Source organism: Salvelinus sp. IW2-2015, linkage group LG6.2, assembly GCF_002910315.2.
Source record: "Salvelinus sp. IW2-2015 linkage group LG6.2, ASM291031v2, whole genome shotgun sequence".
NCBI classification, from domain to species: Eukaryota; Metazoa; Chordata; class Actinopteri; order Salmoniformes; family Salmonidae; genus Salvelinus; species Salvelinus sp. IW2-2015.
Genome location: NC_036846.1, coordinates 10,974,032 through 11,000,423, shown reverse-complemented (window position 1 = coordinate 11,000,423; position 26,392 = coordinate 10,974,032). Strand labels below are relative to the sequence as shown.

Here is a 26,392-nt window from a genome sequence, read left to right as displayed (position 1 = left end):
ATCAGCTTCCGCGTCCAGGGTAATATTCTGTGTGTATGAGGGAACTGCTGGCAATTTTGTTTCGGCTGCTAATTGTATAATTCCACAGTTTGCTATAGCGCTTGGATTGTCCTTGCCTCGATGCAGAAGACTGGTCTGTTGCTGCTGCTATTTTCATCTCCATCTTCAATCCATCTTAACATTTGGCCAACATCAACTCCTGACCCGATACACTATAAGGAGTTTGCAAAAAAAGATAGATGGAAAAGCCCCATGCTGAAGGGAGGCAGGCTATTTATCAGTTAATAAAGAAACAAATATGATGTAGTCAGAGGTTTACACTTCCTCATTCCTTGATTTGATGTCATGTTGTTTCTTTACTCACTCTATTTTCTTTTCCATATTTATCTGACCATTATTTGTATCCCTAAGGATTCCTAAGGAGTGCAGGCAGCCAACCTTTCTATCTGACATGACTGTGAATGCCAACGCTGTAATTGTCAGACAACAGACCTGGGAGTGAGCGGGAGAGGGAGGAGAGAGGAGAGAGAGAGGAAGGGAGAGAAAACAAGGGGATGGGAGATGCAGTGTGAGGCAGGAAGGGGAGTGTGTGAGCGAGAGAGAGACTGAGAGAAAGAGAGCGAGGGAGGGGAGAGAGAGAAAGAGAGAGAGCAGATTTCATTCCGGCACTTCTCAGCATTCAGTCTCTGAGACAGCGTTCTAGAGAGTAGAGCTACAAAATAAGGTACATTGGAGAGGGAAAAAATCTAAGGAGGAAATCGAGGGAAATAAATTACAAGAATAGTTTGCTATCCACTACTAACTCCTATCGGGTGGTGAGAGGTGTCAAAGTTTGNGTTCCTCATTCCTTCATTAATGTTCATGTTGTTTCTTTACTCACTCTCTATTTAGCTTCCCATATTTATCAGACCATTATTCCTAAGGGATCCTAAGAAGTGCAGGCAGCGAACCTTTTCTATCTGACACGACTGTGAATGCCAAAGAGGTAATTGTCAGACGACAGAGATGGGAGTGAGAGCAAGAGGGAGGAGAGAGAGAGAGAGGAAGGGAGTGAAAACAAGGGGGTGGGAGTTGCAGGGAGGGGAGTGTGTGTGTGTGTGTGTGAGAGAGAGAGAGAGAGAGAGAGAGAGAGAGAGCAGCGTTCATTCTTCCACTTCTCAGCAGACAGCGTTCTACAGAGGAGAGCTACAAAACAATGCAAATTGGAAGGGGAAAAATAGAGAATATTATACAAGAAAGGTTCGCTATCCACTTCTACCTCCTATTGGGTGGTGAGAGGTGTCTGAAAGTTTGCACTCTGGGGGACCCCTCCCCCCAATGCTGGGCTGAACAGAGGACAGCTCCCGTTTTCTAGGTGTGGAGAGCACAGACTGCCTGTAGTCACTTTCGGGGGAGCCAGTGCGCACTAGGAGTGTTCTCCATCTGTGGATCTCGCACTTCATCGCTGCCTGCCTGCAACACGGGAGGAGAAGATCCAATCAGTGTTTGGGTTTAATAAGGTGGAATACCAGGGGGGACACAACAGAAAAGATACAGCACAACCTGGGAAATAAAGGAAGTAGGAGCACACAGCATTGAAGGACATCCTTCAGAGGAGGAAAAATAACGTTTTACGGAATTTTGAATTCAGAGGCTCCTGTTCCAGGGGGACTTGGGCAGCATAATTTTCTTTTTGGGAGGAGCAGCTCTCAGCTTCAGTCAGCTAATCTTGTGGACTATAGGATCCTGGATGGCATGTCAAGGTAAGGACCTATCTTCACTCTCCCGGTGTATCAGCCAGCCAGCCAGCTACTGCTCAGATTAGGTAACGGCAACACTCAGCAGCAGATGAAAAGAGAGAGAAGAAGCAGACGGAAAGGTATGTGTTTCACTAATCTCCAGACTGTTTACTGGCACTAATAGTGAAAAGTTGCGATAACGCCTTTCTGCGATTCATTTTCTTTATGCCGTATCCTGATGCACGGTGGGAAGATGATAGCTTTTTTCTAGGAGGGATATTTTGATCTATGGATGAGAGGGTAGAGGGCTGTTGAGGGGTGTTATGGGGGGTGTTGAGGGGTTGGTATGGGGGGTATTGAGGGGGTGGTATGGGGGGGAATGTTGGAAAGTAAAAGATGCCGGTGTGCAAAGCAGTTTATCTCTGGGGTCTCTGTTTCTGTATGGTGGCTTCCAGCAGGAATGCTGGATGGAAGGGCATAATTACCACTGGTGTTTTGTCTTCGTCTTTGTAGGGGCCGTATCTTTGGGACATGAGATTACGTTTTGTTCACCACCTGCCTCTGAGTCGCACAGCTACTCTGCATATTAAGGGATGTTTTTCCCTTTATCGCAGCAGACGGCAAACCAAATATTTTAGTTGTTTCGAAAGCTGCCCAAATGTCTTACATGCCCCACATAATAGTTCTGCATCTTTCCTGTCTTACTGTCATGCCCATCTTTGGTCACGCTAAGCTGATAAGGTGATGAAACATGTAGATGATAAGCATGTGTTTTCTCTCCTCAAGGTCCTTGTATGTAAATGAGGATAAAATGATTCATAGGATGATGGAGGGTTATAAAATAGGGGTTTATAAATATAACTGCAGCATCGTTGTAGTGAATCTACAGCACCTCCCTGTCAACACCGGACAAGTGCCCCTTTGTAGGAACAGGCTGAAGTATTTATGATTGCATGTGCATCCTGTCTGCCCTGAAATATTTAAAATAATTGAATAATAAATAGCCTGTGCCTGTCAAGCCCTGCACCTGCCGTGGAGGATGAATATGATGCAGCCTCCTCATGTAATATGTAAAGCGGTGTCCAATAAATCCCTCTGCCTCTAGAAATGAAAATGTAAAAAGTGTCTCCTCTTGCGAGACATCGACAGGGGGGGTAGAGGGGGTGGAACGGGCAGGAAAGGGTGAAATGAAGTTGATGACAGTTTCCTAGGTACAGTCACTAAATGTCCACCAATAGGACTGGCTAATTCTTATCTGTAATTTATAGCTAGCTGGTGGATGTATATAGGATGGTGCCTGTCCTAATGGTTCAGAGATTAAAGTGACAAAGCTCTGGTATTGGAATTACTCATGAAAGAGAATGTTGGCTTTTCATCTATTCGTTTGTCCGGTCCAGATATAGGTGTAATCTAATGAGCATTATGGCGGACGTGCATTTAATGTGTGTGTGTGTGTGTGTGTGTGTGTGTGTGTGTGTGTGTGTGTGTGTGTGTGTGTGTGTGTGTGTGTGTGTGTGTGTGTGTGTGTGTNTGTGTGTGTGTGTGTGTGTGTGTGTGTGTGTGTGTGTGTGTGTGTGTGTGTGTGTATTCAGTGTGTGGTTGTATGTGTCCAGAGCTGTGAGCTTCATCCTCTTTGATGTTTTATTGAGTGTTAACCATGTCCGCACTGACGCACAGACTCTGATCCGGGGTTACATGGTGAAGGGAATCTCTGATTTGGACCTCATTCAGCCTTGTACTGCTTTTCACTGTGGATTAGCAACACCGATTTTGCTTTCACAGCATTTTGAATCTGCTAAACGATTTAGTCCAGGTATATGTGCGTCTGAGTGTGTGTGTGTGTACATGTTTGTGTGTGTGTAGATGTTTGTGTCTGTGTGTATATGTTTCTGTGTATGCTTGTTTGAGTGTGCTTGTTTGAGTGTGTGTGTGTATATATATATTTGTGTGTATGCTTGTGTGTGTATGCTTGTGTGTGTGTGTGCGTGTATGCTTGTTTGAGTGTGTGTATGCTTGTTTGAGTGTGTGTGTGTGTGTGTGTGTGTGTGTGTGTGTGTATGCTTGTTTGAGTGTGTTTGCCCAACCCTTGTAAAAGGAATATATGCTGTCTGATGGTGGCTGAGGGAGGAGTCAGAGACTTGGTCTACCATTTCACTTGGATTATGCATCCACTGAATTATAGTATGGAAGGCGAATAGAAGGCATTTTTATTTTCCCAGTGATTACTCTGAATTGTAGACAGCACATTCACAGGGGGTAGACATTAGAGAAGAAAACAACTTTGATGGCAAAAAGGCTGTGCTTTTGATTTATTGCCTACAGCTACGGTTTGAATCAGTATGCATGCACGTAACTAGGCAGCTGAAATATGACTGACATACCTGCTTCTAACTATAATAAATCATTTTCAATCATCTCATGCCTTTTGGACCCACACAGTTGACACATTTTCTGCTTAGTTGTGAATTATGCCTAATATTTATATTAGGAATTTGTTTAGTCTAGTTTATAGCCAATATTACTTCACAATTTACCCAACATGTGTATGCAGACAGAAGCAGAGGGTTCTTTTGAATGGTTTTGTCATTATCCAAACATATTCAATAACAACACTTGACAATATATTGTATTTTTACCCCTTAAGATTAAGATTTTATACCCCAGCTAATACAGGACGTGTAAGATGTGCTTATACGGATCGGAGTATCATGGGTAGAGTAGCTATGGACTACTCATACATCAAGGAGACTTGTCAGACCTTCAGTGATCAATAAGAAGGTCCACTTCCGCTCTAGAGATTGTCATATTCAACGTTGGCTAGCCATTAGAAGCTAACTATGCATTGATGTTGAGGAGAAATTTCAATTGAATTAGTCTCAGAAATTCTACCAGAACATGCTCTATGCAGGCCTCTGAGATGCATAGGGTACTCAGTCTTTAAGTGGACATTAAACAATCTTCTTTCAGCCCAGGGTAATTAACTGTAGTATTCTAAAATGCCACCATCTTAAAATGTCAATACTTCAGGCCTCCTTCCCAACTGTCTAAAAGCTCTCTACAGGACATTACTGTAACATTAGCATCGTCATGTTATTATCCAGGCTGTAGAAGCAAAAATTCCGCCATTAAAGGAGGTTAAGCACATAATTTCTCTGTCGGAAGTAGCGCGGTTGAACTGTATGAAAGGGAAGACGTGGCCCGAGCACAGCGGCATATTTTTAGACAGTCCATTAAGGAATAGGAAAATCAATGCTCGCAGTTCTGTCAACATTGGGTTTCAGTTTTTTTTAACACGATGACCTTTGTCGGGTACAGTGAGGAACCTGAATGGCATTGTCATACTGTGGCTTGGCGAAAGAATAACACAGGTCATTATGAAAATAGACAAAGGCTGTGTCTTGTTGGCATGTCTAGCGCAAACATGAATGACCGTCTTCCATCTGCTTTCAAAAATGAATTTGATTTGGGCTTGAACACGCTTTCTCCTCTACTGTTTCTTGTTAAAAGGATTCCTTGGGTGAATATTCAATATCTGACAGGCTGATAGATGCACCACTGATAAATCAATTTCAGGCTGATTATAAATACATTTCAGGCTTTACTTAGCCACATGCTTCCACATATCAAATCAATAAAATAAAACATGTGTAGACTTTACTGTGACATGTTTAATTAACCAATGTTTAAGCCCTTAACCAACAGTGCAGTTCAAGAAAAAGTTAAGAAAATATTTACCAAACAAACAAAAGTAAAAAGTAACAGAATAAAATAACAGTAACGAGGCAATATACAGGGGCTACCTGAGTCAATGTGCGGGGGCACAGGTTAGTTGAGGTAATTTCTACATGCAGGTAGGGGTGAAGTGACTATGAATAGATAATAGGCAGTGAGTAGCAGCAGTGTAAATAAACAAATGATTGTACATGTAAATAATCTGTTGGCCATTTGATTAATTGTTCAGCAGTCTTATGGCTTTGGGGTAGAAGCTGTTAAGGACCCCCCCCCCCATATTTTCCTGATAAAGCAAAACACCATACACTACGACAGCTGGGCCATTTATGGAATATGTTTACTCATCAGCATTGTAAAACTCCCATCATCATGGACACCGCTCCTTCCAATTACCCTCCAACTCATTGAATCCCATCAAAGTCAGCCAAACATTGGTTTGTGAAATGGAGCATCTCTAGTTCTCTGAAATGTGGCCCGCTTGTCGCACCAGTACTGCTAAAGGTAGTGGGGGTTTGCAGTTTTTCCACCAAAAATAATAATCAAAAGGAAATGTTTACTATTCAGGGCATGAACCCAGCACAGTGCCCTTGTCGCACGCCACAATGTCGCCAGTGAGGGCATGGCGGGGCCGCATCCTCTGTTCCCTGCTTCTGTGGTGGGTGGCAGAGTGACCACTGGTGACAGCGCAAATCCATCTTGGAAGAGCACACAGGGAGAGGTTGAGGCTTGAGGACAGATCGTGGACGACTTCCATTGACACTGACCTTGCCACCTATGTCACTTTCGAGCATGACATTTGAGTGAGCTGTGGGGACTAGCATCTGAGGGCCACCTCCAGCAAAGTCCCCTTTGCTTCTCCCGCTTGTGTCGACATGAAGCTTTAGTAAGAGTCAGAGGGGTGAGCGCGGGGTGAGAGGACTTTGTGCCAAATGGCAGTTGTGATGGAAAGGGGGAGAATAGACATCTGTTGGCCTCAATCCATGAAAAACAGAAGATCCAATTACCTCAGGTTGTCTGTCTGACTTAAGTGAAGGCACCCCAGGTTTGACCTTGAACTGAGGTTTGATGCCTTTAATATCTGTCCAGGTCTTCTCAGGCTCAACACAAGCCCAGTATGCCACCACGAGGCGTGGGAGGCCACAGTAAGGTGTTGTGACACTATCAGTCTGCCACAGCTTGGCTTCTCACACATATTGAATTCCAACAATAGCACTGAAATGCCAACCTGACAGCACGTTTACTTAAGCACTATTATGTTTGCAGAAGGAGAACAGAGAGAGGGTAACATTTGGCTTTGAACACATCAAAGATTATTATAATATGCCATTAGCTGCAGTTATATTGGAGGGGACTGACTGGTGCAACAAATATGTGAATTTAGAACAAATATGAGATTCAATGTGCTTTTTTGTTGTAGAATAGAATATCAAACATAGAGGAATTGAAAGTTATGAGACCTTCCACTTATAGACCTTTTTAACATATTTTTTAGGAGGAGTGGAAGTGAACCCTGGACCTCCAAAGAACTTCCGGTGCATTTGTACACAACAGATGTTCCGTCACGGCTGTAAACAGCTAGCTAGCTAAGCTAACTTAGTCTAGTTGTTTTCTCAAGGTCAAAATTTGCATTTTTGACCATAGTATTCATGGGTGGGATAGTCCTTTTGTCCGGGGAACATTTAAAATGGAGGTGAAAGCGCCAGGATGATGTGTAGCAGACGGGTACGTTTTTTAACGTTTTTTAACAACCATCTATTCTAGGTAATGTCAGGTAGCTGGCTAGCTACATATAAGTAGGATCGACAGCCATCAAATATTTGTTTTTTTAATTACACAAACATTAGCTTGATCTGCTAAACACATGTCAGCTACCTAGCAAGTAGCTAAGCTAACTAGCTAATTAACAGATGTCCCGTCCCAAAGAGAGAACTATGACAATAACAAAACTCAATTGCAACGAAATATAAAATGTTATATCACTTGAGAATAATGAAGCAAGTCCTGGTCTAATTTCTGTTTTTCCTAATCTCAGATACAGAGACCTGTGAAGCTGCTAAACCGTGTCTGTGGATGAAGGTCCCAAAGAAAGTCCCTAGTCCTGGAGAGACTGCAGTTCATATCACCAATGGGTTATATATGGTACTGGTTTACTGTTAGAATTGGTTGTAGGACCACAAAAATTATGTTAAAAGTAACAATGCATATACCTAGAACATGTATGGCCAACCTTGCTCCTAGAGATCAAGCTACTTGGCTTGCAGGTTTCTGTTCCTGTCATGCAATCTATGCGTAGTGGGTACGGAGTCAGGCGCAGGAAGCAGAGGGTAAAGAACAATGTTTTATTCCGCCGCAGGGAAAATGGTCACGCCAAAACACCAGGCGCAAATAACAAGACCGGCCCAAAACCAGGACCCAACCAGTCTGGAGGAAAAACAAAGGAAATCGCACAACCACAAACATGAACAGAGGAAAAATAAGCCCGCACAAAGAGCAGGAGGGCATACCGGCTTAAATAGCCCAACTAAAACTTAAACAAGAAACAGGTGTAACCAATAAGACAAAACCAACAGAAAAGGGAAAAAGGGATCGGTGGCAGCTAGTAGACCGGTGACGACGACCGCCGAGCGCCGCCCGAACAGGAAGAGGAGCCACCTTCGGTGGGAGTCGTGACATTTCCAGCCCAACACAGACATTCTGTTTATTTTTTGTATTAGACACATCATTTAACTATTCAATCATCTCTTGTTTTGGAGTAAGATGAATGTCGAAACACATTAACCATCTACATAGGCGTTCTTTGTATGATTTTAAATAAAGTGTTGATTATTTGAATTAAGTATGGTGTATTTTTTGGTCATTGAACATTTCCTGTGTGTCTGTTTTATTTGGTTATCACTCACTCTCATTTTTCACTTACTCTCATTTTGATGGTATTGCACAGATTTGCAGCTGGTGTCCTTGATCATTGGTGTGGGTGTAACAATCCCTGTATGGCCGACCTAGGATCCCCTGTCCACAACAGCACTTCATACCCACAAAGCACCATTCATTATCATTCCAAAACATGATCTTGGTTGGGCTATGATAACAGTTCTTTAGGTCTCAGGTCTCAAGAGAATAGCACTCACCTGTGAACTAGCTCACATGTGCTACACACTCATCCCTCTGCTACACTCACTGACCTCCTCCTTCTCCACATCAACCTCAACACACTCACCCCTCTGCTTACACTCACTGACTTCCTCCTTCTCCACATCAACCTCAACACAATCACTCACCTCTGCTACACTCACTGACCTCCTCCTTCTCCCACACAACCTCGACACACTCACCCCTCTGCTACACTCACTGACCTCCTCCTTCTCCACATCAACCTCAACACAATCACCCCTCTGCTACACTCACTGACCTCCTCCTTCTCCACATCAACCTCAACACAATCACCCCTCTCTACACTCACTGACCTCCTCCTTCTCCACACCAACCTCGACACACTCACCTCTCTGCTACACTCACTGACTTCCCCTTCCCACATCAACCTCAGCACAATCACCCCTCTGCTACACTCACTGACCTCCTCCTTCTCCACATCAACCTCAACACAAATCACCCCTCTGCTACACTCACTGACTTCCTCCTTCTCCACATCAACCTCAACACACTCACCCCTCTGCTACACTCACTGACCTCCTGCATTAATATCAGCTGCCAGCAAAGCAGATTGTGTCAACTGAGTCATCTTGCACCACATATTAATTTGTGGGTATTTAATTCTGCTACATTGACTCAGATCACAGTCGGTGGCTGAGTTATACTGGCATAGGAAGAGGTGAAAGGGGTGTGAGTGTAGCAGAGGTGAGCTGCAGTTAGTTCTAGTAGCCCTGTGATGATGATCATTCCCCTTGAGACTTGAATAGGGTCTCCTCCTGTCTATCATGAATGTATATTTCTTTAATACTGAAGCATCTCGGCTCTGGAGGAATCTCCTCCTGCGATTTTGCTCACCGATTTGCTTAATTCCTCTACACCACTGTCCTCAGTTGTTGGCATGCAGCTACACGTGTAAATTTGACTAGGTTTGTGTCCTGGCCTGGTCAGCCATACAGGGATGGCACTCCTACATTACACAGCCACTTTGCAGCCAATGTAAAATTTACCCTTCACTGTGGTCACTCACCAGGGGATTTTTCTCTTGCCACCACTATACGTGGTCTACCCTTTGGTTACAGTGGATGTGAGATTATTTATGGCATGCATTCCCAATGCAGACATATGATTGGATTAGTGATTGCCTCGTGGGCACGTCCAATGCAGACATATGATGGGATTAGTTTTGGCCTCGTGCGCACGCCCAATGCAGACATATGATGGATTAGTATTGGCCTCGTGGGCACGTCCAATGCAGACATATGATGGGATTAGTATTGGCCTCGTGGCACGTCCAATGCAACATATGATGGGATTAGTATTGGCCTCGTGGGCACGTCCAATGCAGACATATGATGGGATTAGTATTGGCCTCGTGGCACGTCCAATGCAGACATATGATGGGATTAGTATTGGCCTCGTGGGCACGTCCAATGCAGAACATGGGATGATTGCCGGGATATAGTATTGGGCCTCGTGGGCACGTCCAATGCAGACATATGATGGGATTAGTATTGGCCTCGTGGGCACGTCCAATGCAGACAATATGATGGGATTAGTATTGGCCTCGTGGCATGTCCAATGCAGACATATGAGGGATTAGTATTGGCCTCGTGGGCAGCCCAAATGCAGACATATGATGGGATTAGTATTGGCCTCGTGGGCACGCCCAATGCAGACATATGATGGGATTAGTATTTGCCTCATGGGCACGTCCAATGCAGACATATGATGGGATTAGTTTTGGCACTTGTACATGTTGCTTGTCATTTGTATGCTGAAACATGATTCACAAATCCTCACACATTGTTTACATTTTACAGAGACGTTTTCTGCATTTGAAATGATACTATTAGAAATAGGAAAAGCACTCACACATCTGATAAATTGTCAGTGTTAATAATTTGCTAATAAAAATAAATGGCTGGATTGATATGGGCAAGATCAGTGTGTGTGTTTTTTTTTCATTAGACAATTAATGAGGGAAACCAAATTAAAGGCTACCAGATTTGACTTCTACAGCTACTGGACATGCCATCATGAAATGGATTAGAGCAAGCCCTACCCTTGTAATGAAAGTAGGCCTTAAGAATGACATGCTCAGGAGAGAGACATTATTAGCAAATCTCACTGTCAAGAGGGTGTAGAAAGTAATATTAAGGTTAATTTGATTTCATTTCAAAATACATGTTGCTTGAAATAGTTGCAATTTGTTTGCTTCATGTGATGTATCATCCTGGTGTATTTAATATGCAGTTCAACATTATCACCACAAGGTGGACCACTAGCTTGGTCTCATAATGTGAGAACGATAATACATGCCTAGCACAAGCTACCGGTTCATTAAAACTACAGTATGTGTCTTAATTGAAACTAAGTGAGCAAAAAACGTATGTAAAATATAGTTGCGTTAAGGAGGGAGCAGACGAAGAGCTAGGAGAGACAGATTAGTGAAGGGGGAGAGAGTGGGGTAATTACTGCTGCTAGCTAACTTTGATGTATAAAATGTGGCCGTCAAACACTGCACTCGTATGCTAGAAAAATGTAGTTTATTTATATTGTTGGCTGTCGCGAGAGAAATGTATCTTGTCTGATGATTTTGTTGAGTGGATCTGGTAGCAAATAAGTCAATGTGTGTATATAATTAATGTTACATTTTTGTGTCGGATCAAGAAGTACGAATTTATAATTTTGTGTTAGCTAGCCAACTAACTAGCTAGTTAGCAATTATGGCGTGCTGCAGCACCGGATGTTTACTGGGGAACATCCATTGCTGCAGAACATGTTATTGTTTTGACAGTTTAAAAGGTCTATATAAAAGGCACAGTTTGTATCCTAAATGTCATTAAGACATTTTAGCACCAATCATCCCAGCATGGAAATAACAACCCATTTCTTCCATTGACGTCGGAAGTTTACATACACCTTAGCCAAATACATTTAAACTCTGTTTTTCACAATTCCTGACATTAAATCGTAGTAAAAATTCCCCGTCTTAGGTCAGTTAGGATCGCTACTTTATTTTAACAACGTGACATGTCAGAAAAATAGTAGAGAATGATTTATTTCAGCTTTTATTTCTTTCATCACATTCCCAGTGGGTGAGAAGTTTACATACACTCAATTAGTATTTGGTAGCATTGCCTTTAAATTGTTTAACTTGGGTCAAACATTTCGGGTAGCCTTCCACAAGCTTCCCACAATAAGTTGGGTGAATTTTGGCCCATTCCTCCTGACAGAGCTGGTGTAACTGAATCAGGTGTGTAGACCTCCTTGCTCGCACACACTTTTTCAGTTCTGCCCACAAATGTTCTATGGGATTGAGGTCAGGGCTTTGTAATGGCCACTCCAATACCTTGACTTGTTGTGCTTAAGCCATTTTGCCACAACTTTGGAAGTATGCTTGGGGTCATTGTCCATTTGGAAGACCCATTTGTGACCAAGCTTTAACTTCCTGATGTCTTGAGATGTTGCTTCAATTTTCCTGCCTCATGATGCCATCTATTTTGTGAAGTGCACCAGTCCCTCCTGCAGAAAAGCACCCCCACAACATGATGCTGCCATCCCCGTGCTTCACGGTTGGGATAGTGTTATTCGGCTTGCAAGCATCACCCTTTTTCCTCCAAACATAGCGATGGTCATTATGGCCAAACAGTTCTACTTTTGTTTCATCAGACCAGAGGGCAATTCTCCAAAAAGTACACAGTCAACTTAGTGTATGTATACTTTTGACCCACTGGAATTGTGATACACTGAATTATAAATTAAATAATCTGTCTGTAAACAATTGTTGGAAAAATGACTTGTGTCATGCACAAAGCAGATGTCCTAACCAACTTGCCAAAACTATAGTTTGTTAACAAGAAATTTGCGGAGTGGTTGAAAAATGAGTTTTAATTTAACTTCCGACTTCAGCTGTATTTCTAAACTGAAATAATCTGTCTATATTGTAAAACCTGATAAGAATGATAAGGGAGTAATGGCAGGGCCATCGATTGTGTGTTTTGCCTTCATCAGCCACTTTGAGGTGTCCTCACGACGACTTTGCCACCTCCCCCCTCTTTCTCTCTGCCCCAGTTATTCAGCAATGAAGCCAGGTAGGTATTTAGAGTATTGACCACTTTGCTCTTTCGACGGTTACAAAGTGCTGTGTGTGGGGAGCCAGTTGAATATAACTCCTTGCAGCATTTGTTGTCCTAATAAGCCATGTTGTGCTGGTTAGCAATGTTGTCCTGGTAAGCCTGTTATGGAGTAATTTGTGTCCTGGTAAAGGATGTTGACTTCGTCAGCACAGTGGATTAGAGTTGAGTGGGTGAGTATTAGCAAAGGTCTAATCCTGACTTGTAAACTTGATTCTAGAGTCAAATGTTTCCTTTTTGTTAATCGAAGAAAGGCTTTTCAAATTTGCACAGACAATTTGCATGATAATTTTGACGATTCAGACACAAATCCAATTATTGGACATGGACAAATAAGAAAAGACCAACTCGAAATAATAACAGAACATTAGGACATTGGGTCTGGTCTTATTAGTTCAAGCCATTGATCCTCAGTCCCTTCAGGCCTGTACTGTCAGAGCAGTAGACCAAGTCGTGCATTTGTGTCTGCTTTAACAACGAGTTGTGGAAACAGAATGTGGGGTTTCTGCATGCCTTGAAGACTCTCAACACGTAGATTGGCCACTGACGCTTGGGTAGCAAAATTACTGTCTTGTGTCTTGGCTCATGAGATAAAATAAAATGTTATTTGTCACATGCTTCGTAAACAACAGGTGTAGATTAACAGTGAAATACTTACTTACGGGTCCTTTTCCAACAATGCAGAGTTAAAGAAAAAAAAGATAAAATCGAAATTGTGACATTAGTAATAAATACACTGTGAATAATGAATAACAACAAGTAAAAAAAACATGGCTACTGTATAAAATGTGTATACAGAGTACCAGTACTGAAGGGATGTGCAGGGTTACGAGGTAATACCATGGCTATATACAGGGAGTACCAGTACTGAAGGGATGTGCAGGGTTACGAGGTAATACCATGGCTATATACAGGGAGTACCAGCACTGAAGGGATGTGCATGGTTACGAGGTAATACCATGGCTATATACAGGGAGTACCAGTACTGAGTGGATGTGTAGGGTTACAAGGTAATAACATGGATATATACAGGGAATACCAGTACTGAGTGGATGTGCAGGGTTACAAGGTAATAACATGGCTATATACAGGGAGTACCAGTACTGAGTGGATGTGCAGGGTTACGAGGTAATACCATGGTTATATACAGGGAGTACCTGTACTGAGTCGATGTGCAGGGTACGAGGTAATAACATGGTTATATACAGGCAGTACCAGTACTGAGGAGTGAATGTGCAGGAGTACGAGGTAATACAATTAGCTATACTGTATACAGGGAGTACCATTACTGAGTCGATGTGCAGGGGTACGAGGTAATTGAGGTACCTATGTACATCTAGGTAGGGGTAAAGTGACCATGCAACAGGATAGATAATAGACTGAGCTGTGGCAGCAGCAGTGTGTGAGTGTGTGTTGTGCCAGTATGCATGTGTGCATGTTATGTGTGTGTGGGCCTAAGTAGTGTGTATATGTGTGTTGGGGTGTCAGTGTGTGTGTGTGTGTGTGGGTGCATATATAGAGTCAGAGCAAGGGAGTTAGTTAAAAAAGGGTCAATGCAGGTAGTCTGTGTAGGCATTTGATTAGCTATTTAGCAGTTTTGTTTAGCAGTTTTATGGCTTGGGAGTAGAAGCTGTTCAGGGTCCTGTTGGTTCCAGACTTGGTGCTCCGGTACCGCTTGCCGTGCGGTAGCAGAGAGAACAGTCTATGACTTGGGTGGCTTGAGTCTGACGTTTTTTAGGGCCTTCCTTTGACATCGTCTAGAATAGAGGTCTTGGATGGCAAGGAGCTCTGACCCAGTGATGTACTAGGCCATACTCACTGCCTTGTGGTTGGGTGCCTTGCAGTACCAAGCGGTGGTGCAGCCAATCAAGATGCTCTCAATGGTGCAGCTGTATAACCTTTTGAGTATCTGTGGGCCCATGCCAAATCTTTTCAACCTCCTGAGGGGGACAAGGCACTGTCATGCCCACTTCACAACTGTGTGCGTGTGTGTTGAGCACATTCATTCCTTAGTGGTGTGGACACAGAGGAACTTGAATCTCTCCACCAGCTCCACTACAACTGCTAGGTTATGTCCCATTCAAGGGTTTCATCCACCATGTGGAAATTACTCATTGAAGAGCCATATGCTTTCTTTCTGTGAGAGAGGGAAGAGTGAGAGAGAGAGAGCCTGTGAGAAGAGGGAAGAGGAGAGAGAGAGAGTCCCTAGAGAGAGAGAAGAGAACCCTAGAGAGAGGGAAGAGGAGAGAGAGAGAGAGTCCCTAGAGAGAGAAAATAGGAGAGAGAGAGAACCCTTAGAGAGAGGGGCGAGGAGAGAGAGAGAGACCCTAGAGAGAGGGATGAGGAGAGAGAGACACTAGAGAGAGGGAAGAGGAGAGAAGAGATCCCTTAGAGAGAGGACGAGGAGAGCGAGAGCCCTAAGAGAGAGGGAAGAGGAGAGAGCACCTAGAGAGAGGAAGGAGAGAGAGAGCCCCTAGAGAGAGGGAAGAGGAGAGAGAGATCCCTTAGAGAGAGGGACGAGGAGAGCGAGAGCCCTTAGAAAGAGGGAGAAGAGAGGGAGCACCTAGAGAGAGGGAAGAGGAGAGAGAGAGAGCCCCTAGAGGAGGGAAGAGAAGAGAGCAGAAACCTTAGAGAGAGGGAAGAGGAGAGAGCACCTAGAGAGAGGGAAGAGGAGAGAGAGAGCCCCTAGAGAGAGGGAAGAAGAGAGAGCACCTAGAGAGAGGGAAGAGAAGAGAGAGAGACCCTAGGTCTTTGAGGAGTTTGAGATAAGATCCTGCCTCAAAGCTCTAGGGGGCATTAGTTTGTTGTATCGCTGGTTCACCATAGAAATGATGATTGGTAGTCATGTAACTTTCATGCACATTACACACAGACACACAACTTACCCCACCTTCTTTCTGCGGTGCATAAATACAGAGGGAGCTTTCTTCAGGTTATTCTTGGATTGTATACAATTTTGCCTGTCCTAATATGTACACCGAAAATACACTACATTGCCAAAAGTATGTGGACACCTGCTCGCCGAACATCATGGGCATTAATATGGAATTGGTCCCCCCTTTGCTGCTACAACAGCTTCCACTCTCTGGGAAGCCTTTCCACTAGATGTTGGAATATTGCTGCGGGTACTTGCTTCCATTCAGCCACAAGAGCATTAATGAGGTCGGGCACTGATGTTGGGTGATTAGGCCTGGCTCGCAGTTTCCGTTCCAATTCATCCCAAAGGTGTTCAATGGGGTTGAGATCAGGGCTTTGTGCAGGTCAAGTTCTTCCACTCCGATCTCGACAAACCATTTCTGTATGGACCTGGCTTTGTAAACGGGGGCATTGTCAAGCTGAAACAGGAAAGGGCCTTGCCACAAAGTTGGAAGCACAGAATCATCTAGAATGTCATTGTATGCTGTAGTGTTAAGATTTCCCTTCACTGGAGCTAAGGAGCCTAGCCCGAACCATGAAAAAGAGCCCCAGACCATTATTCCTCCTCCACCAAATGTTACAGTTGGCACTATGCATTGGGGCAGGTAGAGTTCTCCTGCACTGACTGCCAGATGGTGAAGCGTGATTCATCACTCCAGATAACGCATTTCCACTGCTCCAAAGTCCCATGGCGGCGAGCTTTATACCACTCCATCCGATGCTTGGCATTGTGCATGGTGATCTTAGGCTTGTGTGCTGCTGCTTGGCCATGGAAACCCATTTTATTAAGGTTTTGGGACTAACAGTTGCTGACGTTGCTTCCAGAGGCAGTTTGGAACTCGGTAGTGAGTGTTTCAACCGAGGACAGACTATTTTTACACACTACTCTCTTCAGCACTCGGCAGTCACGTCCTGCGGTCCCCAAAGCATCACACTACCACCATCATGCTTGAATGTTGGTTTGCGGTTCTTACTGTGCAATGCAGTGTTTGGTTTTTGGCAGGCATAATGGGACCCATGTCATCCAAAACGTTGACTCAAGTTTTCCAAAAAGCACCTGGATGATCATCAACAATTGTGTTCTATGTACAGATGATTCAAAGTATAACTTTTTGGATGAAATGGGTCCCGTTATGCCTGGCGAAAACAAAACACTGCATTGCACAGTAAGAACCTCATACCAGCAGTCAAGAATGAGAGAGCACCAAGAGAGCACTTAGAGAGAAGGAAGAGGAGAGAGCCCCTAGAGAGAGGTAAGAGGAGAGAGAGAGAGAGCCCCCTTTGAGGAGTTTAGAGATAAGATCCTGCCTCAAAGCTCTAGGGGGCATTAGGTTGTTGTATCGCTGGTTCACCATAGAAATTATGATTGGTACTCATGTAACTTTCACATTCGCATACACACAGTCACACAACTTACCTCACCTTCTTTCTACAGTGCATAAATAAAGACAGAGCTTTCTTCAGGTCAGACTTGGATTGTATACATTTTAACATGCACACCGAAAATACACACCTAATCCCAAATTAACATGTTGTGGCAGGACTTGAAACGAGCAGTTCATGCTTTAAATCCCACAAATTTCGCTGAGTTACAATAGTTTTGCATGGAACAGTAGGCCACAATTGCTCCACAGTGACATGAGAGACTGATCAACAACTACAGGTCATTTTTGTTTGCAGTCATTGCAGCTAAAGGTGGCACAACCAGTTATTGAGTGTAAGGGGGCAATTCTTTTTCACACAGGGTCATTGGGTGTTGCATAACTTTGTTTATGAAATAAGTATGTAATTGTTGTTATTTGTTTACTCAGGTTACATTTATTTAATATTAGGTTTGGGTTGAAGAACATTCAGTATTCAAAATATGCAAACGTAGAGAAAATTAGAAAGGGGCAAATACTTTTTATCGGCACTGTACATTAAATTCATGTAAATGTTTCCATACCTACAGTATGTTATGAAATCAAAACTTTTCACCTCTGGTACTACATAGTTTCCCATGCAGTTTGTTAATGAGTCAGTAAATAATGAAGACATATAGTATATTTGCACCCCAAATTACCTCGACATTGACATTAAAGACTTTTTTTTTTGCATTAATTTTAGTTTCTTGATATGCAGCATGGAACTATCTTCTCCCACCTCCACTCTAATTTTCAGTCTGTAGCGTGAACTGTGTCACTTGCTCTTTTAAGCTCTTGCAGATTTCCCTTCTCTTTTTTCCATTTAATCTGAGTCTAGCTGTCAGTGGGGTGAGGGAATCATTAGCCCCGTGCCACTGTGATACTGCTGTACCGAGAAACATGCTTAACCGAGAAAGCTCCCCATCTCTCCCATTCAGACAGATGCTGGAGGTTTTATTGTCAAGTGGTAGCTCTCTCAAGAGGTGTTTTCATCGTTCAAAGAGATGGGTGTTTTGCTGAAGGAAGTAATCCTGTGCTATAGCAGCAGCCTGCCGTTCGCTGGTGGGTTGTTATATGACAAGTCAGCCACATATCAAGAGTCTCACAATGAATGCTTAGTGTGTGTGTGTGTGTGGTTGGGGGGGTTCAGGGTTCTTGATGGACAGATCCAATCCCTATTCTAGAACAACTGAAACACCCAACAGGCTTATGAGAATAAGATAAACAATATAATATATATATATAATACATATGGTGTACAGCAAATGTGTTGTCAGAGTACATACATATACACACTGCTGTGCTAAATGGGGATGGAACAGTATGCTGAATCAAATTAACGAACAGACACCTTACAGTTGACAAAGATTAAACGAACATGTCTACAACACAATGGATGCACCTTTCCTGTAGTGGAATTGGATGCACACAAGACACTAATGCTCCCCCTTTGTCACGGCATCTAAATGATGACCTTTACTTCCTCTAGTACAAGCGTGGCTGCTATTGTCAACATGTGTAATTCCTACCCTTGGTTGCCAGCACAGCTGTGAATTATAAATCAATGAGCTTGCAATACTGTAAAATCCCCGGGCCCTGGGCTTTGCTGATGATCGAATATTGGATGACGGGGGACCTTCATGGGGAGACTTTATGCCCAGTTCTGGGTCCACTAGCCACATGATGGCTCCCATCCATACTGAAAGGAAAAAAGAGGGGTTGTATATCACACTGGCTCAGACAGGGAGCTCTGTGTGTGGTGGGGCGGGAGGTTTGTTGGAGGGGGGAGTTGTGTGTGTGATTGTGAGAAACATCTTGCCCTGTCAAAAACCTGTCAGCATGGAAACAAAGCTCTTTTGGTGTGTTTTTGGATCAGATCGGTGGTCTTGGTGGACATTATAAGGTGTCGGTCTGTCAGTTCTGTCAGCGCTTGTTTAATACACACCCCTTAATCTCTGCCAGGAGGTCTGGAGTGAAACCATGAAGACAGAGGAAGAGGAAGTGAGTGGGAGACACTGAATGAGAACAGTCGGCGAGTCAAGTAGTTCAATTATTCAACAGGAGCTTGTCTGTGATTGTCTGAGGCTTAGGAGGAACTCTCCTGGAATTTCAATAGGGGATGTAATACCTCTGCTTAACCATCGTTACTATCCAGCGCATCTGCGCTCTGCAGTGAGCATATATAGCCTACTTAATCTTTAACGTTTACAGTGGCTTGCGAAAGTATTCACCCCCTTGGCATTTTCCCTATTTTGTTGCCTTACAACCTGGAAATATAATAGATTTTAATAGATCATTTGATTTACACAACATGCCTACCACTTTGAAGATATATGTTTTATTGTGAAGCAAACAAGAAACTTGAGCGTGCATAACTATTCACCCCTAACAAAGTCAATACTTTGTAGAGCCACCTTTTGCAGCAAATACAGCTGCAAGTCTCTTGGATGAACTTGAAGCTCTATTTGGCCATTCTTCAAGGCAAAACTGCTCCAGCTCCAGTTGGATGGGTTCCGCTGGTGTACAGCAATCTTTAACCTTTTATGGCTGCAGGGGCAGTATTGAGTAGCTTGGATGAAAGGTGCCCATTTCAAACGGCCTGCTCCTTAGTCATAGTTCCTAATATTTGCATATTATTATTAATATTGGATAGAAAACACTCCAAAGTTTCTAAAACTGTTTGAATTATTTCTCTGAGATTAACAGAACTCATATTGGCAGGCAAAATCCTGAGTTGAAATCAAACCGGAAGTCAGAAATCTGASATTKTCTGTATTCAACAGAGTCYCAAAAGAATTCCAAATGACGTATGGCTGAAGTTGCACTGCCTAGGGGTTCCACTAGATGTCAGCAATAAATAGAAATTCCAGTGAGACCTCTATGGTGTTCTGGGAGATAATGAGAGCAGAATCAGTCAGGTGACCATCAAGCACCCATTTCCTGATCATGCRTTTTCTTCATGCAAGCCACTGCCGTTCCATGGCTCACGCAGACAGAAGGAATATTCCGGTTGRAACTTTATTGAAGCTATATGTTAAAGACATCCTAMTGATTGATTCAGTACTTAGTTTGAAATGTTTCTTCGACCGGTAATATCACATTTTGAAGTTTTTGTCCGATATGAAGCTGACCAGAATTAGCGTTTGGATATGTTTACCAAACGCGCTAACAATTGGACATAAATAACGGATTTTTTCGAACAAAACAAACATTTATTGTGCACCTGGAGTTTCTGCTAAGCCTTCTGATCGAAACCAACAAAGGTAATGAAATATTTATAATATATWTTGTTGTTTATAGTGACGCTATCTTTGTTAGCTGTGACATGCTAATTTGAGCGCCGTCTCAGATTATAGCGTGCAGTTATTTTTCCTTMAAGTTTTTTTTAAATCTGACATTGCGGTTGCATTAAGGAGAGGTATATCTATAACTCAATGTGTATAACTTGTATTATCATCTATATTTATGATGAGTATTCATGTTGAAACGACGGGCTATGCAAAGTCACTTGATGTTTTTGCATTTAGTGATTCTTGTAGCCTCAATGTAAACTCAGATTTTTTKATATAAATATGAATTGAATCAAACAAAAMAYGCATGTATKGTGTAACATGAAGTCCTATGAGTGTCATCTGATGAAAATAATCGAAGGTTAGTGAATCATTTTATCTCTATTCTGGTTTTTGTGATGCTATCATTAGCTGGGAAAAATGCTATGATTATTTTTTGTTTTGTGGTGACCTAACATAATCGTTTGTAGTGCTTTCGCTGAAAAGCCTATTTGAAATCGGACAGTTTGGTGGGATTAACAACAAGATTACCTTTAAAATGATATGAGACACATGTATGTTTGAGGAATTTTAATTATGAGATTTATGGTTTTTGAATTTGGTGCCCTGCACTTGGACTGGCTGTTGTCATATTGATCCCAATTTAGGGCTTGCAGCCCAAAGAAGTTTTAAGCCATACCACATATTCTCAATTGGATTGAGGTCTGGGCTTTGACTAGGCCATTCCAAGACATTTAAATGTTTCCCCTTAAACCACTCAAGTGTTGCTTTAGCAGTATGCTTAGGGTCATTGTCCTGCTGGAAGGTTACCCTCTTTGGAAGACTGAAACAGGTTTCCCTCAAGAATTTCCCTGTATTTAGTGCCATATATCATTCCTTCAATTCTGACCAGTTTCAAAGTCACTGCCGATGAAAAACATCCCCACAGCATGATGCTGCAACCGCCATGGTTCACTGTGGGGATGGTGTTCTTGGGGTGATGTGAGGTGTTGGGTTTGCGCCAGACATAGCGTTTTCCTTGATGGCCAAAAAGCTAAATCAGACCAGAGTACCTTCTTCCATATGTTTGGGGAGTCTACCACATGCCTTTGGCCGAACACAAAACGTGTTTGCTTATTTTTTTCTTTAAGTAATGGATTTTTTTCTGGACACTCTTTTGTAAAGCCCAGCTGTGTGGAGTGTACGGCTTAAAGTGGTCCTATGGTCAGATACTCCAATCTCCGCTGTGGAGCTTTGCAGCTCCTTCAAGGTTATCTTTTGTCTCTCTGATTAATGCCCTCCTTGCCTGGTCTGTGAACTTTGGTGGGCGGCCCTCTTTTGGCAGGTTTGTTGTGGTGCCATAATCTTCCAATTTTTTATAATGGATTTCATGGTGCTCCGTGGGATGTTCAATGTTTCGGATATTTTTTTATAACCCAACACTGATCTGTACTTTTCCACAACTTTGTCCCTGACCTGTTTGGAGAGCTCCTTGGTCTTCATGGTGCTGCTTACTTGGTGGTGCCCCTTTCTTAGTGGTGTTGCAGACTCTGGGGCCTTTAAGAACAGGTGTAGATATACTGAGATCATGTGACAGATCATGTGACACTTAAATTGTACACAGGTGGACGTTATTGAACTAATTATGTGACTTCTGAAGGTAATTGGTTGCACCAGATCTTATTTAGGGGCTTCATAGCAAAGAGGGTGAATACATATGCATGCAACCACTTTTCCATTTTTGATTTTGTAGAATTTTGAAACAAGTAATTTTTTTCATGTCACTTCACCAATTTGGACTCCAGATAAAAATCCATTTAAATTACAGGTTGTAACGCAACAGAAAAGGAAAACGCCAAGGGCGATGAATTCTTTTGCAAGGCACTGTATTTGAATTAATGTATAGGGTTGAATTCATACGCTCTATGATTCTGCATGCAACATGTTTTTGAATAGATGTCCAGTAGCTTTCGTGAAAAGGGACATGTAAAGTACCTACAAATACCAGCTCTCACAGCCTCTCGTCAGAATTAGCCATTTCATACATGTTTCTCAAACGTGACATTTCGAAGTTGTTCCAAACGTTAAGTTTAAGTTTAAGTTCAGGCATTAACTCCAAGTTCTTAAGGTTAGGCATAAACTCCAAAATGTTTAGGTATAGGTAAATGTTGGGGATAGGCTTAAAACTATCTCAAAAACAACTTTCTATTATTTGAACTCGCAACCTTCAGAATCAGAGGCCGACGCTTATGCCCATCTGCCATCCCCGTCCATAATGTTCATCCCCGTCCACAATGTTCTTGGAAAACCCAAAGGTAACAGCACTCATTGTTTCCCCCTAGTGGCCGGTTTCCACGTCATCTCCTGACGTCCGCAGACATGGATGGACGTTGAATACTGACTTGTATCACGGGTGACCTGGCACAGACATGGATGGACGTTGAATACTGACTTGTATCACGGGTGACCTGGCACACCTAAAACATGAGTAAGGCTACAAAGAGTGAAAATCTATAGTGAGCTACATTATGTGAAATGGGTTTCATCCACAGGTTGGATAATGGGAAGGAGAAGAGGATATGATTTGAGCATACAAAACATTGGGGGTGCAACTCAATATTAGGAAGGTGTTCGTAATGTTTAGTATACTCAGTGTACATTTTGCTGGGATATTTGCACTACTGGGAGTCATCACATACTTAACAAAATGCCTCTAAAGTACAGTCTTGTGTAGTGACTCCCTACGTAGCTCACTGCTCCAAAGGACGTAATCACACACTCAAGCACACACACTTTACCTGTGGTAGAAATTGTGCCCATTCACAACACTTTACTAAGTTGAATTATTTAAAAGATGTGAACATGGTAAGAGGCATTATTTCTAAAACCACTCAAGAGAAATTAATTTGATAGAATAATAAATATATGCCATTTAGCAGATGCTTTTATCCAAATGGACTTAGTCATGTGTGCATACATTTTACATAGGGGTGGTCCCGGTAATCAAACCCACTATCCTGACATTGCATTGCATGATGCTCTACCAACTGAGCTAAAGAGCTCTAGCTCTGCATGAATGGACTTCAAACTCATTCAAACTCATTTTCTACATGTTTGTGTTGCATACAGTGGGGGTAACATATTCCCTTTTTAGCAGCGGATTCAGGTGACAATGTCAAGACAAACCACAAGAGTGAAGGAGAAGAAGAGATTGAAAAAAATAGATGGTTCCCTTCATGCACTGCTATAGCAATGCATGCATTTTTATTCTGCTGCATAGTATGTGGAATGATTGCCTCTGCCACACCATACATAGAGTACTATTCACCCCTCCTAAACCCACTCACGGTACATGATAACAGAGAGTGACCCAAAATGTTATTCTGTGCACAACCTATTTTCTGTGCCAAACCTGACGCCATCTTCAGTCAGCAGCTACAGTAGATGGGGAAACCAACCACTATCAGGTTTTGCATTTTTGGATGAGGAGAGGAATGCGGAATTTGGCTAAAATTAGGGACCAGGCTGTTGCGTTGTATTCAAAAGGGAGCCAACATCTTGAAAGTTGTCTATGGAGATGATCTGGTATTATAATGAGCATCAATTGATAAGTACAATTGATAAGTACGGCTATCTCTGATTGATATGCCCAGTCCATTCGTGTGCAAACTGACGACAGAGGCTTGGCTAGGTTGAGGTGTACATTATCTCGCCAATTACTGCACAGTACACAGTCAGAGATAGAAACCTCTGCTAGACTTAACCCTTGTGTAGTCTTAACATTCTGTATACTCCCGTTGTCCTAAGGGTAAAAAATGACCCGCCTTCACTAAACCCGTAAAATGAAGCAGCTTAATTGAATGTTAAACCCCAAATCTATTTTGCATGAAGAAACAACCTGTCATTCATTACAAACTTTGTGAATATCTGGGTCTTCCCTTTTCACAATGCAGAAAGACTGCATTTAATCAGTGGACACCACTCGTTTTTATTACAACACACTTGTCTTAATTGTTTTCTTTACTAAAGTAGATGTTTATTATTATTACTTTTATTGGTGATCTTCCTCTCTTACACATAGGTGTAAACATAATTTTTTTAGCAAAATATATACTTGTATAGCCTAAGAAAGTAGCTGAAATGTGCAGAGTAGTTTTGAATGCATTTTATTGAAGGTAAACAATAACAGTCTTAGTGATATATTCTTATATACTGTACAATGAGGAATTCAACTACAAAATACTAGTCTTCTCCCATTTTTTAACCATTGCTCCCACCCACAAGGTGTATAAACAACAACAATAAATAAGAATCAAATAAGATAATAGATACTGTCAGGATGGTGTATTGGAGGCGAAGTCAAGTGCAGGAGAGCAGATTATAATGAACAGGCACACTTTTATTATAGTTCCAAACAACGAGAGCACTACATGAATCAAACGCTCTCAAATAACGGAACATAAAAGCAAAGCGTGTAAACTAACACCACATAACATGAAAACAATTACACACAAAACATGATGGGAACCAGAGGGTTAAATACAAGTAGATTGATTGGGGAAATGAAAACCAGGTGTGTATGAAAACAAGACAAGACAAATGGATATACGAAAAATGGAGCGGCGATGGCTAGAAAGCCGGTGACGTCGATCGCCGAACGCCGCCCGAACAAGGAGAGGAGCTGACTTCGGCAGAAGTCATGACAGATACAAAACAAAAACGTGAAGAACATAAATCAATCAACTCTAATTAGCATATGTTTGACAGTATGCAGGTGTGTGTGCAGGGACTTTGCAGATGTATTTCTCACATGTGCAGCACATAGTATTTGTTTACAGTCCTTCTTTGGGGGGCAGAATTGGCATCTCCTGCTCTTGCCTGCCCCAGCTGCAGCCTCAGGTGGATCAGGACAAGATTCATCCCTCTGAACAGCTTTCACAAGCACTGCAGAGGCTGCTGTGCGGGGAAGGCACTCCCTACTTTGAATGTGTGTGGTTACAAGTGCCTTTCCCAGCTGCTCCAGGAACACCATCCTCTTGTTCCGCTTATCAGGAATCCAGGTAGGGTTGATCTTGTTCCATATCACAAAGGCATTGTATGAGGACACATCAAGGATGTTATGGAAGATAACTAGGGGCCAGCGGGCAGTCATCCTCCTGCAGCTGTAAGTTCCAATCACCTTGTCCAGGTTGTCCTCCTTTGTTGTGGTTGTAGATCAGGATGATGGCTGGCTTCATGTCCTCACGATCACTGATCTCAGCCGTATTGTGCATTCCTCTTTGGGAGGTAACAAACTAGAGTGGCGGTGGGGGTGAAGGCAAACTTTGATGAGAAGGCCTCTCTCCCCCTTGTTGCGAGGAGTGCAGGGGGGAGCTCGGGCATTTTTATTCTAACTGTGCCAACCATGGTGATCTTCCTCTTCAGGAGCTGTAGGTACACATACTCTCAATTTGTCAGTGTGTGTGTGTGTGTGTGTGTGTGGTTTTTGTGGTGTGTAAATTATTTTATAACTGCGGGGTCAAAAATTACCCTAAGACAGTCTTTGTACCATGGTGGTTTACAGTGTTCATGGAAATATGAACAAAGGTGATGTTTCACTTTTTCTAATGTTGGGGTCATTCTAGGAAAAGTCATCAAATTTCACATTGAAAAAATACAATTTAGGGGGTTTTCTAGGCTGTTAAACATAGTGGCGGGTCCTTTTTAACCCTTAAGACAAGAGATTCTCCATAGACCCCCCCCCCCGCCCCTCAAGGTTGGCTCCGACTCTTCCGGTGGTGGTGTGTGACTCCAGTCCTACCCCATTATTGCCTGTGACTTGCTTCCTTTCAGCAGTTATAAAACATGCATAAATGATCTATTCCTTCGGGTGTTTACCCCGGATCAATGGCAACACAAAAAACATCTACAAAGGCGGCTTGGCTCAAGGCCATATTTGATCACTTCCTCCTTTATGTCAGCCCACTGAGACTTCATTATTTCCAAGTGGTTCTAAGCTATTGTTGAAAGAACAAGAAGGGAAATATTTTAAGTTGGTTGGGGGGGAAATCTTTGACACATGAACAGCA

The 26,392-nt window shown here is 42.7% G+C and overlaps 1 protein-coding gene across 1 annotated transcript in view; it reads left to right on the top strand.

Moving 5' to 3' along the window:
- The first annotated feature begins 1,140 nt into the window (after positions 1 to 1,140).
- The window catches only part of LOC111965822 (leucine-rich repeat and immunoglobulin-like domain-containing nogo receptor-interacting protein 2), a 330,141-nt gene continuing 304,889 nt past the window's right edge, over positions 1,141 to 26,392 (top strand). Inside the window, exon 1 of the mRNA XM_023990155.2 lies at positions 1,141 to 1,742. The gene's annotated coding sequence lies outside the window, so the exon portion shown is untranslated. The remainder of the gene's footprint in view (positions 1,743 to 26,392) is intronic.